We start from the raw sequence: 9,384 nt of genomic DNA, 5'->3' as shown, positions 1-9,384 counted from the left end.
AGCTCCAAGGAGATTATGTTGAAAAATAAAAAAAAATTTACCCAAAAAAAATTGTTTTTATACTTCATTCTAAGGACTTATTGAACTACCCTCGTATCTAACCTCTGAAAGTACTACAGAATAAGAAATACCTTTTCTTCGAACTTTCAGGGGACTTTCAAATTAACGACATGACTATTTTTTATAGTGTCAACAGGTCCTCCTGTAGGTAGCAATAAAAATGTTATTTAATTAACATAAATTCAGTAATTTTGTACTGAATAAATATTGAAATGAAAATTATATAGATTATAGTATATTTATTCATTTACAAGTATCTATTTTATATCTCTGAAATTTTAGTAAAAGCATTTTCATTGCATAGTGTCGTTCACTAGAAGAGTGTCGGCAATACCCCTGTTTACCCTATAAATTTTCAACGGAAAATATAATTTATTTAATTTATCTTAAAATGTAACTCGAGAATATTAATCTTATTAATATTTCATAAACCTATAATATTAAATTTTAATACATACTTACTAATTTTTGTTGAAGAATTAAATTTATTAGATACTATATTACATTACTTACCTAAGCACACTGTAAAAAATAAAAATGACATTCACAAGCATTTGTAATTTTACAAGTACAATTTTCGGTACTATTACCACTTTGAGCGTGGTCACTTTTCCATACTGAGATTAGGGATTCTACACAAGCTTTTAAAATTACAACGCTACACATCGTAACATAACCTAAATTCGGTGATAAACCTACGTTGAACCTTGGTAATAATCGAGCCCACATTCATCATTGGGATTTTCCCAAAATAGTACAATCGCAACAGTTTTTGAAAATCCAATACGATATGTAATATGTCAGAATGTACATGTAAAATTATCAAAAAGAAATGGAAATTATTCCATGCGGATGCAGAGAATTCCAACACTATGTGAAATCATAAGTCTCAAGAATGTGGAAAATGGAAAAAAATTACAAGTTAATTAAAATTCTTTTTCTGAATTAAATATTTGAAATAAATATATTGTTTACTTTTTTAATATTTTTCAATAGAGATTGAAGTAAAAATATATTTTTTAAATTGAAAATGAAATAGTTTCAACTAAAAAATTTTCGACGCTATGTTGAACGACAATTATGTTGTTTGTTAAATTAGTTCATAAAAATTTTTTAAATTTCACACGTTTAAGAATTAAAATGACCTACATGGTTAACAATGGTTTTTGATTAATATTTTATTTTAAATTTGACTTTGAATCTCCCACCCAGAGGACTCTAGGGGCCAAAGAGTATTTGCAAGCCTCAGAATTCAGAATCATAAATCTTCAGCAATCGTGATGTTTTTCAAAACGAGCACTTGTTAGTTTTGTTCAAAACAGAAGAAGGGTATGTTAAGGTAAGTGTAGCTATTTTAGCATATTGAAAAAAAACAGCATAACCGTACTTGTCCAAGTTATTCCATTGTTGTCTTTGTTTTGAGGTTATATTACCGCATTCGTCTTTCCTTTACAACATTGCAATAAACTTGGACAATTATAATCATGCTTATTTCTTTTTTAGTATTTTAAAATTGTTAAACTTGCCTTTACATCGATCTTCTCATATTTACTTTGAACGATAGTAACAAAATCTAGAGAAGAAAAAATTTCGAAATAAAAAAAAAGAATAATTTTCTGTATCTGCCCTGTAATATTGTCAAATGTAAGGAAAAAATTGCGTAACCTGGAAATTTTATACACTTAATCTGGGAAAATTACTATAACCTATAAATTCACAATCATTTTGTAAATTTACAACACCGAGTGGCGATTTCACATAACCTAAAGTTAAAATCACAAGCCGGATTGAAATATTCCCGACTTTCGTGAATACCCAACCTTACGTGTTGGTAATAATCGAGTCCACATTCAAAGTGGTAAAATTACAGTAAACATTTTTTACAGTGCAGTTGGGAAACTTTAAGGTTAGAATTGTAGGTTTTAATAAACTACTTTGAATAAATTTTTAGGATAAATAATCAATTAAACGGCAAGTTTGTGTCTCATAAACAATATGTTTAATATATCACTAAAATAATACTGCGACATTTAATTAAAAACACGGCGAAAGTGACCGTCTCAGTAATGGAAACGCGATTTCGCAACTCACGTTCAAGTGTCCGAAACTGAGACAGTAAGTGACGCTCGTCCCGGTTTAGACAACTTCGCCAAAAATTTGGCCAAATGCGGGACATTAAAATATTCATAAGTTATCGAATAAAATCGCTAATAAAGTTATGCATTTTATTCTTAAGCGTATTAAAAATGTGAAAAAACATTACTTGTTCTTTTAGGGTAGGAAATTTTAATGATACAATGCTGTAAAAGTTATTCGGAAAGTTTTGAAGTAAAAAAAATGGCGAATTTTGTAGCAGTTTATTCATACATTTTGAGGAATATTTTTGATTATTTTTTACTAAAGGTATAACTTGTCAGGATAAAAATAAATAGTGGTAACAAATTTAAAAGTACTTCAAAAATACAGTGAAACTCTTTAATAGCGCGGGGTGCACAGGATCTGCGGCTGTCACTCAGGCGAGCAGTCAGGCGTGAACATACGAAAGCAGAGCGGGCTATAATGAGTTAGTTCCCACCCACCGTCATCCACGAAATCGGCACTATAGAAAAGTTTCACTGTAATATAACATTTTTACTTTTATAATTTATGTTGGAATATAAAAGATACTCAACGATATTTATTATTGTCCCAGTATTGGACATACTTTTTACGTTGTCCCAGTAATGGTCGGTTTACTTTATCAAGACTTTCAATTTAAAGTTTAATTATTTCGGAAGATTTAAAGGCACTATTAATGTCGAGATAAGCGTAAGATAAAGCATTTAAAACAATTCATTTAGGTAGGGGAAGATGGGGCATAAAGACGACAGGGGGAAAATAGGACAATGATTATTAGGGTGGTCCAAAAATGTATTACAAAATTTTTTGTCACTCTTGGGGGCAAGACCCCCCCCCCAAGTTTCCATTTCCAAAGAAAGAATATCCGCAATTTTTCCTCGAAATTAGAATATTAAAACGTGCCACCGGGCACTTCAAAATCCCATTTAGTTAACATGGGGAAATTTTTAATTTTCGAAAAATTGAACTCATGTTCCAGGGTTTCATTAAAATATGCTAAGTTTTTTTAGCGATTTAAGAGGAGCGTCTACAAAATAAAAGCATACTAATAACATTCATTATCAAACCCACCCCCATCCTCCCCGCAGGGCCCAAATATGACCCCCCAAAAAAATACATTTTTACGTATTATGGTTACTTTTTAGCAATTTCCGTCGTCTTATTTATAAAAATAATTACTAATGGACAATTTGAATATTTACCATCACTTTTTCAAGAATCTTCAATTGTTTAAACCAATATTAATTATTTATTCTCCAAAAATGTGTCTCCACATTCTCCAAAAATTGTTTAAATAATTAAATAATGTTTTTAGAAAAATGTATTACTCCAATGAAAAACAATTACATTTTAATTATAAAAAAAGATTATTTTTTACATTTTTTGGGAATAAATAATTGCTCAAACAAATTACATTTGTTTGAATAATTGAAAATCGTTTAAAATTCATTTTAAATATTCAAATTGTCCATTAGTAAGTATTTGTATGAAAAAGATGACGGAAATTGCTAAAAAGTAACAATAATGCGTAAAACTAGGTTTTTTAATTTTTTGGTTCATATTTCGGGCGCTGCGGGGAGGGTGAGCTGGAACTTAAAGTTATTGGTATTGTTTTATTTCTTAGACACTTCTCTTAAATCCCTAAAAAACTTGGCATATTTCGAAAAAACACTGGAACATGAGATCAATTTTCCGAAAATTTAAAATTTTTCCATGGTAATTAAATGGGACTTTGCACTTCCTGGTGGCACCTGGTGGCTTTTTGGACCACCGTAATGAATATATCTCCTCTGTAGTGTGAATCCATCTACTGGGAATTATAAAAACTTCGTTTGGAGTCGTTCCCGAAATTTCTCATGTCAATTTGTTAAAATTTTGATTTTATTTTTTAAATCGTGAGACGCAGGAATCGTTCTCGTGCTCAGTTATAATTTTGACTGATTTTTAAAAACACGTGGCTAATATCAATGTTGGTTTAATTAAAATCGCTTCTACACTATTCCGATGTGTAAGATTAGACCTTCTTTTTCGTCGAGGTATTCTACATTCTGATTATTACCGCGATTTTGGGGGGTGTCATATTGGAAGAAGTACTCTGGGGGCAGAATGGGCAGGAGAAAAACGGAAGACCGCGCGAGATGTGGTAGAGCACACACAGTGCCGTATTTGATATAGAGGCTGATAACGCTATATCCTAGAGCGGCAAATTTTTGGTGGCGGTACCGTGGCCGAGGATTTTTTTTTAACTTTAGGGATTAAAATGATAGTATACATAATAAATTGTATAATATTTTATATTAGAAGATAATATATATTAAAAGATGAGAATAGCTTATATTTTCGCGATTATATTTCAGTTCTCTTCATCGAAGCTTCTTTTCTGCAAACAATTGTTTATGAAAATATTATTGCGGAGTTTGCAGAAAAAAGTTCGACAAGTATTGTTGTGATCGGTATATTACGAATGTATTGTTAACATTATTTCAACAAATTAATAAATTTATAATATAAGTATCTTTAAAATGTTGCAGTCCAATGCAGATAATGCGAAAATTGGGCTCATCAGTCTTGCGCAGATTTCGACAGTGCGCATGGAGACGAAATTCATGTCTGTAATTTTGTAAGGCCTGATTTGGGTAGTTTTTAAAAAATAAAAAATGGACAATACATCTTTTGCAACAAGTTCTTGCAACTCTAATAATTATTCATTTAGCCTGTTTTACTTAATTTTGTTTATTATACATTTTATTTTTAATTTAACAAAGCGTCCCGTTTTAAAGACAAACTTTTTAGCAAAAATCAATAAAAAAAAGTAGAACATCGCACTTTTTTAATGCAAAAAAACTTTTTTCAGTACATCATTGGTTATTTAAGGCACCTATAGTAACTATAGGTGCCTGAAATAACCAATGATGTACTGATGCATTCAAAACTGTTTTGAATGCGAAAAAAGTACAGTGAAACTGGAAGACTGCCGGTTTTGGGACTGGCACTGGTGGGGAACAAACCCGAGAGAATTTTTTTCTGTTCACGCATGAGTGAACAATGTAACCCCCTGCAACTTTTTTTATCACTACTTGCGGATCAGCGTCAATTATCGGTAGGGATATATTCAGGGACGTTATATCCGAGTTTTATTGTATTTTAATATGAGAAAAAAAATCATTCCGTTTCGCCTCATTTTCCCCTATGTTTTTAAATTAAAAATTGATCCACCAAATTAAAAATGCACTGTTTTATGCTACCTTATCTACTACAACTGCTACAAATTATCGTCGCTGCCGTCCGTCGCACGGTATCCCACAACAGCATAGGATCCCACCTAATCCGTGGAAGTAAACCTACCCTAAGGATCTCATGAGTCTCAACCTATTCGTCGGAAACCCTTATTCTTCGCTAACCTGATTATCCTATGGGACGCCAACTTACCCTTGAAACCTTCTTTATCCCACAAACCCAACCTTACACATGGGATCCTATCTATCCATAAAAAACCCACTGATATTCCTCGGGACCCCATTATCCTACAAGACTTAACCTAACCCATGGGACGAAATCTATTCCTCATGAACCTACTAGTATATTCTACGAGATCACAAGTTACTTTCGGAACTGGCTTAATCCAACGGGACACAACATATCCAGAGAGACCCCCCTCCTTTTCCCACGGAACCTTACCAGGGATCCTCCTCATACAAAAGGCACAATCCACAGAACTCCACTTATCCTATAAAACGCTATTTATTATTCAAGGTTCTACGCGACGTAACTATCCGAATGCAATCCTTATCTCATGGGAACCAACTTATTTCTCAAAACGCCACTCATTTCTCTGAATCCCCATTGCCCACGCCAGCCCACCTACGCCTCGGTACCTCAGCTTACGGGATCGCACCTGAACGAAAGGCCTAATTGGAACTCCAAAAGTGCATAAGGGCGAAAGATTAAAATTGAAAAATCGCATAAGATTCATACGCGAATGTCACCTATAATCCCTAACATTTTTAATTGTTGTAGAATTTTGAAACATTAAAGTTTGAAAACATACAATGTTGCAGATTTTAAATCATAATACTATATATTGTTTTTTAACTAAGTAGGGTTGGCGTGAGGCAGCAAGGGAGATACATATGGTCAATTTAGTGTCCATAAAATAAAGATGCGAAAATTACAAACTTGAAAAATGATCGATATTTCAAAAGGATGATCGAGATTCTACAAATTTCCTTTAATTATAATTTGACTTGATCCAATTCAACTATGATCCGAGTGCCAACACTTGAATCAATTAACACGTGTTACATACAAAAATATGTATGTAGTTCTTTTTGTAAACTTAGATAAATGCCGATGCAACTGAAGGTCTATGTCCTCCGATTTATCACTCCCAACAAAACCAGAAGACGATCGAGTCGACACGGCTCCTCAAAATCAAGTTTCACTTAAAAGAGCAGGCTAAAATTCGGTAACCGAGAAATTATGTTTTAGAGATACCTCCTAAGTATTTTTATTGAATATAAAAAAAAATCGTTAGCTACCTCCTTAACCATTAAAGGACACTTGTGATCACTGTGACTACACAGGATTTCCTACTTTTTCCGATCGTCTTCGTTTTTTTTCAAGTATTCTTTCGAGTAGTTAAATAATCAATAAGACTTTTGAAATATTTTTTTCTTCCTATTTTGTATTGTTCAATATCACTCATGATTTTTTTCAGCTACAAATATCTGGCTGTGTATTTGGAGATGTGTCCTTTAAGATTTATTTGTTGTTCGTTTCTATTAATTTATATGATTTTTTTGAAAGGGGCAAGTAATAAGTAAAGTTTTCTCTGAAAAAGACTTCAATTTTGCCTCCAAAAATAGTTCGTACGTGATTAACATTGATTAAATTTCCTTTTCCTTTTAGCTTTAGAAAAATGTGTGAAAGACATACGTTTTTTTTTAATTTTATGTTTTTAGTTTTATTTTACGTAAAGCTTCTGAAAAGCAAAAAAAAGTTAAATTTCCGATCAATTAAAAAAAAAGTTGTCACATAGATATTTTTGAAACTATGTCGTCTTAAAGAGATTTTTAAGTACAAACGTTAATTCTTTTTTATTTTAAATAATATCTCGTTCAGCTATACATTCAACATAAAAATGCTATCAAAATGTATTAAAGTAGATTAAAGAAACATCAGTTATAGTATCTTATAGCAGGCTGCTTTTTGTCGAAATTTATTTTAGATTGGATTTTTTATTTAATACTTACGTTTTATGTATTGAATCAGTAAATTTCACTATTTTTTTCAATGCTTACGATTGGAAAAGATAATATTCACAAGTCAAGGTTGAGAATCGTCCCTTAGGGAAAATTTATAAATGATTCATAGTGTATATAGATACGGCATTTTTTGCCGTATTTTAATTTTGTAGTCACACATTTTTTTTGCATTAACCATTGCTTTAAAAAATATTGGTGAAAACTTTATTGGTTAACGTCATATTGATCTATCATATCACGAAGTGTTTTTCAGCTCTCCCTTCAAAAATATTTGTTAGTATCTGGTCACAGAAGAGTGATTGGTCGCATCTTGAAATATTTTCCAGCTCTCCCTTAAAAAAAATACATCAGTGACTAGTCACAGAAGACTGATCGGTCACAACTGGGACCCCTTGTATTAGGTTCATAATATGGAAGATAATCGAGAAATCGGGATGTTCAGGATTCATGTTTCGAATCTGAATTTTTAAAAAGTAACTAGATAATGTTAACGATATTATACTCAATTTTAAATCATTTTTTATATTTTAAAGTTACTTTTGTTACCAAAAATATACCAAATGATTGAAAATAAAAAAATAACATCATGGACATTTATTCACAGTTGTCGGCAACCCTTCGAGATCTAAAAAAATCAGCAATTAGATAATGTTCGCGCTTATAGAATAAATTATGAGCATCGCTCATTTAGGTGTATTTAAAGTATGCAAAACTTTGTGATCATTTAAATAATAAATTCAGAAAATGTTCAGAATACTCCGTATAATTGTCTTGGAATACTACAAAACTTCAAAAAATAAAATTATTGATTTGAATAAATATAAATAATTAGTATAATGAAATCAAACAAGCAATTATTTATTTCAAAAACCGTTCACATGTGTAACATTCTTTTAAAGAAAGAGCTGAATACCCTAATGCCAGTCTCTATCTTTTTTGAAATTTGTCTTTGGTGCGCTAAATAAAAAAATTTTGATTGCACCAAACCAATTCCTACTATTATTCTAATTACTATATTTAAAATCACAGTATTTTTGGTCAGTCTTGATTCATATCGATATACCTAAATAATGAAGGTAAAGAATAAAAATATATAGGTTTTCTTAAACACGAGAAACTTCTCACTATTTTAAGTAACATTAAATCACAGTTTTCCTAAATGGAAATGGCTGGATGCAAGAACAAAGTTGCTTTGTACATGTGTACTGAAGATAATGATAACTGCATCACGAAGTTAATTTTTTATGATGCAAACGAGAAACAAAAAGCTACTGGTATTATTGTGCTTTAGAGTGCTTTATTACCATCTCTGTCACTCCTACGGCATTCACCTTAATATCGCTCCTCTAAATGCTCCTAGGGAAATGGAGTCAATTGTCGAGTATAGGAAGTGCCGCATATAATGGAAATTTATATTCTCGACAATTGTTTCTGTTGCTCACTCGAGGCCTGACATGGTTCGTCTTGACTTATAGAAGCGAACCATGTTCGTTATCGAATTTTCGGCACCAGCTGACAAAAACATCATAACCAAGGAGAATGAAAAGAAAGAGAGGTATCGAGACCTTATAAGGGAGTTGCAATGATTGTACCCGGAATATTCTGTTAAACTAATCGTCCTTATCACCGGCGCTCTTGGAGGTGCCAAGCTTTCACTTGTTAATGGCCTAAAAAGCATCCCTGCGTGTCAACAATATGCTAAAACACTTACGGGAAAAATGCAGTAGGCGGTAGTCCTTGGGTCGCTCCGTGTTCTTAGGGTGCAAGACGCTTTTGATGTATCGTCGTATTCATTCCTATACAGACTGTAACCACCTATCTGACGGTCGTGAGACGTGGTTGTGGCTGAAATTTTACCGCGATTTCGCTGGGAGCGGGTGCAATTTTCCAGATTAGTACCCGCTCTCGGCGAAATCCTGCGGCTGTCCTTATGAAAAATTTT

The sequence above is a fragment of the Belonocnema kinseyi genome, chromosome 6 (assembly GCF_010883055.1).
Source record: "Belonocnema kinseyi isolate 2016_QV_RU_SX_M_011 chromosome 6, B_treatae_v1, whole genome shotgun sequence".
Classification (NCBI taxonomy): Eukaryota; Metazoa; Arthropoda; class Insecta; order Hymenoptera; family Cynipidae; genus Belonocnema; species Belonocnema kinseyi.
Note: the sequence above shows the minus strand (reverse complement) of the source record.